Raw genomic sequence first — 8492 nt, 5'->3', positions numbered from 1 at the left:
CTCTCACTACTTCTCTCCTTTTCAGCTGGGCTACTGCTGTAAGGGGAGGACCCTTATAGGTCACGTGATTACTTTAAGGTCCCAGTTATAAAATTAAGAAGAATGCTTCAAGTTTCCCCACTATTTATCAGTGATTATGGTTTGGTTCCGTAGCGTCTTCTGAAAATAACTGATGAGTTTGCGTGTGAGTGTAATATTATTATGATCCCACTGCTTTAAACATATTTAAAAATTTTTTTCCTTTGAGGGGAGAGGCAATTAGGTTCATTTATTTATTTGTTTACTCTAATGGAGGAACTGGGGATTGAACCCAGGACCTCGTGTATACTAAGCCCACATTCTACCACTGGGCTATACCCTCCCCCCTTAAATATATTTGATTCATTTCAATTCATGGTAATTATCGTCTTTACTGAAGCCCGAATTATACCATCTTTGGCCAGTTGTAGTTATCAAAATGAGTTCCTGGGTCCCTTTGATAAACTATTAATCTTTGGTAGCTTAATTATTGTATCTGCATGAGAGGATGTCCCAGGTTCACTTTATAGGTCTCTTGATTTAGACATAGAACCATCCAATTTTATAAGGAATCTGTTCTTTTTAGTGAGGGGTGGTATTTAGACACCACAGCCTGAATCCAGGAGGGTGTGCACTATATTGGACTATTCACATTTCTAGGTCTTTTCTGTGGACAAAGGTAAGAAATACCTTTTTAAAAAGATAATACTCTGTAAGTTCATTTTAAAAAAGATAATATTGCCATAAATTCATACTGATATTTCCAGCTCAAATTCTTTAGATTATTTCATACTCGAACCTGAAGACAAGAATGTCTGAAGGGAGGGGAGGGTATAGCTCAGTGGTAGAGCGCATGCCTGACATGCACAAGGTCCTGGGTTCAATCCCCAGTACCTCCATTAAAAAATAAAAGTGTCCGAAGGCCACCTTCTGCCTCTGTCTCTTCCACCTTGTTGCCTCCCTCCCCCAGGGGTAACTGTCTCTAAAAGCATGCTTTTCCATTTGATTACCTTTTTGTACAGGCAAACACTTACATAGGCATTCATTCTGCTTTCTTCTTCGCTAAATGATAGCACAATATACACGCTTCCTCCTGCTTTGCTTTTTTCACTGACCAAACTGTCTTGGAGCTCCCTCCAAAGTGGTCTTTTCTTTCTTTCTAAAAAATACTTTATTTAATTTATTTTTCTTTGTTTTGGAGGAGGTAATTAGATTCATTTGTTTACTTATTTATTTTAACGGATGTGCTGGGGGTTGAACCCGGGACCTCGTGCCTGCTAAGCACACATTCTACCACTGGGCTATGCCCTTCCACCGAAGTGAACTTCTTAAACTCTCCAGTGTACGAGTGTCCTGGGGCACTGATTAAAATGTGGGTTCTTGGCCTCCCACCCCCAGAGAGCCTGACTTCGCAGGTCTGGGCTAGGGCCCAGGAGTCTGCCTTTCAGTGCCCCTCTACCTCTGAAGGGATTCTGATGTAGACTGTCCATGGACCACAGTTTGGGAAACAGCTCTGAAGAGCTCAGAGTGGTGAGGGAAGGACTCAGGGTGGTGGGCTTTAGGGGGCTGTGCTTAAGTAAAGGACCTGCTACAGGCAATGATGAACACCAAGGGGGTGGGGTGGTGGGTGGTCTGTCCCAGTGGGGAGGAGTATTTTATTGCCAATTTGTTGGGGGTCTCTGGCACGTGGTGACAACACCAGGTGTACATCTGCACCTGCCGAGAGACTCTCTCAGGGAAGCCAGACAGGAGAAACAATGCCAGGCTAACTTATCTCTCTTAATCAGGTAACTGGGAGCCATGGCTGGTTCTTGAGCAGTAGGAGAGAGTGTGGGAAGGTTGACCTTTCCCCCTGGATCTCTCCTTCCCCTTCCTATTTTCCCAGACTAGGAGAACAGATGTGGTCCAGGTTTCCTTGTTCCAAAGGGGCTTTCTAGGGTCTTGTCTTGGACTCTAAAACCACCGACACTTTGTTCCCTGTCTCTTTGGTCTTTAAAAAAAATCCTCTGTGGCTTTCCTGGCACAGCCAAGTCAGGGCTGTTAATTAACCCGAGAGTCCTTGTGAAAAAAAGATTAAGAAACAAGCAGAGCAGGTGGGGAGCTGGACTCCATGCCTGGAGGGAAAGAAAACATGTTTATGAGGAGGAGAGAAGCGACTGGGGTGGTCAGCCGTCGAGGGTGTGGCTGCGTCTTCTCGGCTGGAGGGATGGCGGGACGGTCTGCCCCAGCTCTGCCCCCGGCTGCCTCACAGCCTGGGGGACACCATCTGTAAAAGGGCGAAAATCCGGCTCCCGGAGGTTCAAGGGGCTCATCGGGATATTTGGCTGAGTCGGTGCCTGTTACATGACGCAGTGAGAGCTGACGGCTGCGTGAGGCTGGGGAGCTGAAGACAGAGAGGCTGGCGGGTTTCCGTTGTCTGGTTAGGGTTCTGGGCTGTTCTGAGGGCTGGCCGAAGCCATTTTAAGATGTTACTCAGTTGGGAGTTTTTTCAAGGCAGGGCTGAGCTTTATACGTTTTTCCCCTCCCCTCCCACCGGGGCCGTCAGAACACCTGGAAGGCTGCGCGTCCCTGGGGGCAGTCACCCCGGGATCAGGCAGGCAGGGCGCCACCCCGAATCTGGGCTCCGCGGGAAGGGCCTGGCCCTGTTCCGTTCTGGGTCCCCGCGCCTCCTGGGGCTCGGGGCAGGTGCTCCGTGAAGTCGCCTGCATTTCTTAGGGAAGCACTTGTTTGCTTCAAAGGCTACATTGCTCTAAAATTTTTTTTTAATGCTGCTTCATTTTTTCCCCAGAACATCAAAATAATATTTTTGGTTTAGTAATTTAGAAAAGACAGAGAAGTACGAAGAAACCACACATAATCCCACATAAGATTTCTAAGGTGATAACTGCTTTCTTGTTAATACACAGTGTATCATAAATATCTACCCATCTGTCTGTCTATCCGTTTATCTATCTATCTATCTATCTATCTATCTATCTATCTATCTATCTATCATGAAGCCTAATGCCTGGCATTTATTGAGCCCTCCCTCTGCCGGGCGCTGAGCTTGGCTATGTCAGATGCGATCCAATTTGCAGTCAGGCAGTCTGGCTCCAGGGGCAGCCCTTACTGCCATCCCGTCCTGCCTCTCTGAGGTGGGGATAAGGCATTAGGCGAGGGGCCAGACGAGCAGCGTTCTGGAGGCACTGAGAGAAGGGAGAGGTCACCTGAGCTAGAACAGTCAGGGAAGGCTTCCTGGAGGAGGTGGGATGGAGTCTGACCTGGAAGGATGGGAAGGGCCTCCTTCCATATGAGCATGGGGGCAGCCACTCCCAGCACAGGCGCGGAGTGACCGTGGTCTGGAGGTACAGACATGAGCTTCTGGTGTTGTCCCAGTCCCCTCAGGACCAGACTGGGCAGGGGAAGGAGGGCACTGGGACCAGACAGGCCTGTGCTGGAGTCCCAGCCTCGTCTCAGGGCCATGGGAAGATCACATAGTGGCCTCATGTGTACCTGCTTCACCAGACACTGTGAGGATCAGTGACAGCCTGCTGTCCTGATCCCTTTGCAGCGCGACACAGGGTCAGTGTTCAAAAATCACTGGGGGTTCTGGTGACATTTCCACAGGCCAGGGAGGAAATGGGCTCACAGAGCCACTGGGGCCCCCGCTCCGGGTCCCACCCTGTGTGTAGACCCTGGGCACACACTGGAGACGTGGCAGAGCCCACATGGAGCTGGCCTTGGTGGCCACTGGCTCAGGAGGGGAGGCAGCCTTGGGTGAGGCCATCCTGGGACAGTGGTCACTGCAGCTCTCTCCATGGCCGGGGGGCACTTTGTTTATGCTTGAGGGCACTGAAAAGTCCAGCCTCCCTTTTGGGACAGGAGGACTCAGAGACGCTGTTACTGGCTTGGCTGTGGCCCAAGGTGGCCAACTGCCCAGTGTGCTGTCTTCCCCACTGTGTGGCTGACAATGGTGCTTTTCCCTTTCAAGGGAGCTGAGGGCCTGTCTGCACCCCAAAGTGTGGCCTGCTCCTTACTCCACCCTCCTGCTCTTGGGGTGACACACCCTCCTTCCCGCTGTCCTCCCTGGCTCCCAGCTTCCTGGCCACCTTGAGGGAGGTTACACTTAGCCCAGCCCCGAGGGGTCGGCCATGGTCACCCCGACTCCTGGCCCCACTTCTGTGACTCAGCACTGGCTCACTGAACTTTCCTTCCCAAGTCTGGGGGGAGCACCCTGGCGGTGCCCACCTCCATGAGCCCCTCATGCTCACTGTCTGGGGTCCCAGCTGCCCGGCTCTTGCCCCCGCTGTAGGGACACACTGGTCATCATCGATTGGCTTCCCAGCCCATTGTCCTCGTCCAGGGTGTGGACATGTTAGTGAGCAAAGCACAGGAGACACTGTTGTAATGGGGAGAGTGAGTCCATGAAAAAAAAACAAAACAAATAAATGTCAACTGGAGATGGATGCTGTAGGGGACAGGGGTGGGAGAGTGACCCAGGAGGTGGTGTTTCATGCAGGTGGTCAGCGGTGCCACTGGCATCCAGTGGGTAGAGTTCTGGGATGCTTCTAAATCTCACGCAGTGTGCAGGGGAACCCCCACTCCATGGATCCTCTGGCTCAAGCTGTCACGGTGCTGGTTTGAGAAGCCCTGACTAGTATCCAATCTCCATGCAGTGGCCGGAGGGTCACTCCTCTGCTCAAACCCCTCAGTGTCCTCCCAGCTCTCTTGGCATAAAATCCATGACCTTCGCACGACCTATAAGGTGCATCACCACCTCTGACCTTCTGTCTCCCACCTCGCGGTCCCAGCTCCATCATCCCGTCTGCCGATCCTTGGACACACCGAGCACACCCCAAACTCTGTGCATGGAGAGTTGTGTGCCTGGCTTCTCTGCTGCATTCACAGCCCTGATCTGCGGTGCTGTCATCTTCTCAGGACCGCCTTCCCTGACCACCTGTCTAAAACACCACCTCCCTGGTCACTCTCTCGCCCCTAGAGTGTCCATCTCCAGGTGACATTTATTTGTTTTTTTTTTTTTCATGAACTCACTCTCCCCATTACGTGTCTCCTGTGTGCTTTGCTCACTAACGTGTCCACACCCTGGACAAGTCCCTGGCACATAGTGGACTCTCAGGAAATACCTGCTAATAAAGAAATCTCTACTGAGCGCCTCGCGGGGGCCCCTCGCCCACTCTGCGCTGCCTGGGGACTGGCTGAGAACTGTGCTGGAAAACCACCAGATCTGCGGTCCCCAAGCCTAGGCCAGCATCCCCCAGCACACGCGGGGCTTGAGGAGCACAGACAGCAGCTCCCTAAAGCATGTACTTACACTTGCAGCAGCTCCCAACAGTTTGTGCTGCCAACTTTTCAGACAGCAGCTGTGTTTGGTTTTGGACCTGATCTCCTCCTGTTTCTGGGCCTGACCTCGGAGGCCCTCCTCTCCGGGGGTCGGGGAGGAATGCGGAATTTGCTTCGCTTGTGCTGGTCCCCTGTTGCCCCTAAATAAAATATTTAAAGGAGCTGCCCCTTCCCGGGCTCTGGAATGCTGCTTTTAGGGCACAAAAGAAGCCTGTCCTAGAGTCCAGAGGCCAGGAGGACAGACCCCTGAAGGGGTGATGCCGTCCCACCAAGCACAGAGGACAGCCGTGCCTGGGGGTCCCCAGCCCCCGCACCGGCGCTCCAGTGGGGTCGCCAGCACGTCTTCTGGACCAGGTCTGAATGGCAGGTCAGACCGCCTGGGCGTGGGCAGGCTCTGCTCTGCAGTCCTGCGCATCTTCCGCGACCGTGGTGGCACCCTGCCTCACGACAGGGCTGTTCCCACTTCCTGAGACCCAGAGAGGGGCAGAATAGGCCGGGGTCCACTGGGGGCTGAGTAACCAGAGCCTCGGTCTCTCTGGGCTTCTGTTCTCTTACAGAACAGCAGCTGAAACAGCACATGGCACCTAGGGTAGTTGAGTGACACAATACGTGTGAAGTTTTAATTTTTTTAATTGAGGCATCATTTATGTACAGTAAAAATTGCCTTTTCACGTGCAGTTTTATAAGTTCTAGGTAACACTTCAGTCGAGATGGAGAATATTTCCATCACCCCCAGAATTTCCCTTGTGCCTCTCTGCGGTCAGACCCTCCCCACCCCAGCCCCTAACAGCCCGTCTGATTTCTGACCCTACCGTTTTGCCTTTTCCAGAAAGTCCTGTAAAGAGAGTCATCCAGTAGGCAGTCTTTTGAGCCTAGCTTCTTTCATCTTTCTAGCAACATACATTTAAGTTTCTTTTGCAAAGGGAGGGGAGGGTATAGCTCGGGGGAAGACCGTGTGCTTAGCATGCACAAGGTCCTGGGTTCAATCCCCAGTACCTCCATTAAATACATAAATAAAAGTTAATTACCTCCCCCCACAAAAAATTAAAAAATTAAAATAAAAAAATGTGAAATTAAAGAAAAAGATTCATTCACGACTCTGTGTTCATCGGGAGTTTGTTCCTTTTTCTTGCTGAGTAGTAAGTGTTTCCACCATAGTTTGTCATCCATCTGTTAAGGGACATTTGGTTGTTCCCAGAACTTGGTGATTATAAATGGAGCAGCCATAAACGTTCATGTGCAGGTTTGCGGGTGAATGTAGTCTTCATTTCTCTCGGGTAAACGTCCAGGAGTGTGACTACTGGGTCATGTGTTGAACGTGTGTCTAACTTCTTAAAAAACTGCCAAACTGTTTCCACGGTGGGTGAACTGCTTTGCATTCTCACTGAGCATCCCAGTTTCTCTGCATCTTTGCCAGAACATGATTTTGCTAATTTTTTTTTATTTTTAACTAAAAAAATTTCTCCATTGTTTTAATTGAAGTACAGTTTACAATGTTGTGTCAATTTCTGGTGTGCAGCACAATGCTTCAGTCATACATGTACATACATATATTCGTTTCCATATTCCTTTTCATTTATAAGTTACTACAAGATATTGAACATAGTTCCCTGTGCTATACAGTAGGACCCTTTTTTTTTTTAACTTTAGCCATTCTATTAGGTGTATATCGTGAATTGCCTTTTATTTGTCAAATACACATAGTTCCCAGTTTTTGCAGGTGATATTGAAATGTAGGTGGGAAACAGGGTTCTGGAGTCAAACCACCTGGGTTCAAATCCTACCTGGATCATTTACTAACTCTTTAGTTTTCAGTGTTCTTATAGAAAACAATGGAGTTGAATGGGGTTGGTGAAGGAATTCCTATAACACATGACAGGTGCTCCGTGCTCCCAGTGGTAAGCCACTGTCATGACTGGACTACTGTGCACCTGTCTCCCGTGACCCTATTCCCCAGTCTCCCCAGCAGGTAGACGTAGACGTGGAGTGAGTTCTGGCCAATGAAGTGCAAGCCCAAATGTCACATGGGCCTTCTGCACCGTCTTCCTTAACAGGAACAGGGCGTTTTCTCCTCCTTCTTCTGTCTGGAATGCAGGCTTGTTGGCTGTACCTCCAGCAGCCTTTTAGGACTGCAGAGTGCTCTTAAGCACATAGGTTCTGAGGACAACACAGAGATGCTTGGGTCCCTGATGGTACTGTGAAACCATCATCGTAGCCCTGGACTGCCCATCCCTGGATTTCTTTTCTTTTCAAGAAAGCAAAGCGAGGACTTATTAAGCAATATTATGCTCTCAAGGGGCGAGCAGGCAGACTCAGGTGAGCAGCCACCTTAGACCTCTTTCTTGAGAAAAATAAACTTCTGTCTTGTTTAAGCCAAAACAACCTCAAAACGCAGGGGCTTACAACAAGAAGTGTTTTTTCTTATGGTCACAGTTCTGCAGTCAGATGGGGCCGGGGGGACTGAGGCTGAGTGTGGCTGGGGCTCTGCCCTGGGTGGTAGGCTGGCTGGACTCGGCTCGGCCTGAGGGTGAGGGTTGAATTTAGGTCTTCTCCTAAACTACTCCTCATTACTCTTGGTGGGTGGTGGTGGGGAACATACCCTTTCTGGAGTGGGAGCAACTGCAAGTCTCACGCCAAGGAGGATGGCTACAGGAATGTGGAAAAGTGGGAGCAACGGTACAGTTCCAGAGCTGCGCTGGGATATTACCATCATCTCTGCCATTTTCCAAGATGGCAGCCATGTGACGTGGAATACGGGACAGAGTTCGTGGATAGCATGTGTGGACAGCTTTTTTGAAGAAAAATGTTGGTGCTTCCTCATCCAAAAAGCAAAACACCCCTTTCCCCAGCAGGACAGAAAGCTGATGGAGAAGTGGGAAGATCTGACTTCAGAGCTCTGGCCAGAGAGGGAGTTGATGAACTTTTCAAGCATAAGACTTGTGTGCTTTTTTTTTTTTTTTTTTTTGGCGTATCTTTTCCAACACCTGGCACATTTCCTGGCCCAGAGCCAGGGTCAAACAAATGTTCACGCATTCATTCATGAATATGTCTGAGTCAGTCCTTTATCACCAAAGATTCAGGAAGGCTGTCATGAGTTTATGCAGAGCAGCGTCTCTTCACTGCTGTGCTGTTGA

General features: G+C 50.0%; 1 non-coding gene across 1 annotated transcript; it reads left to right on the top strand.

Moving 5' to 3' along the window:
• Nucleotides 1-845: 845 nt before the first annotated feature.
• On the top strand, nt 846-917 carry TRNAV-GAC. Its single transcript has one exon. It is a non-coding gene; the product is annotated as a tRNA-Val (tRNA).
• The last annotated feature ends 7575 nt before the right edge of the window (nt 918-8492 follow it).

Source organism: Camelus ferus, chromosome 5 (assembly GCF_009834535.1).
Source record: "Camelus ferus isolate YT-003-E chromosome 5, BCGSAC_Cfer_1.0, whole genome shotgun sequence".
Classification (NCBI taxonomy): Eukaryota; Metazoa; Chordata; class Mammalia; order Artiodactyla; family Camelidae; genus Camelus; species Camelus ferus.
Note: the sequence above shows the minus strand (reverse complement) of the source record. Positions and strands in the feature narration are given on the sequence as shown.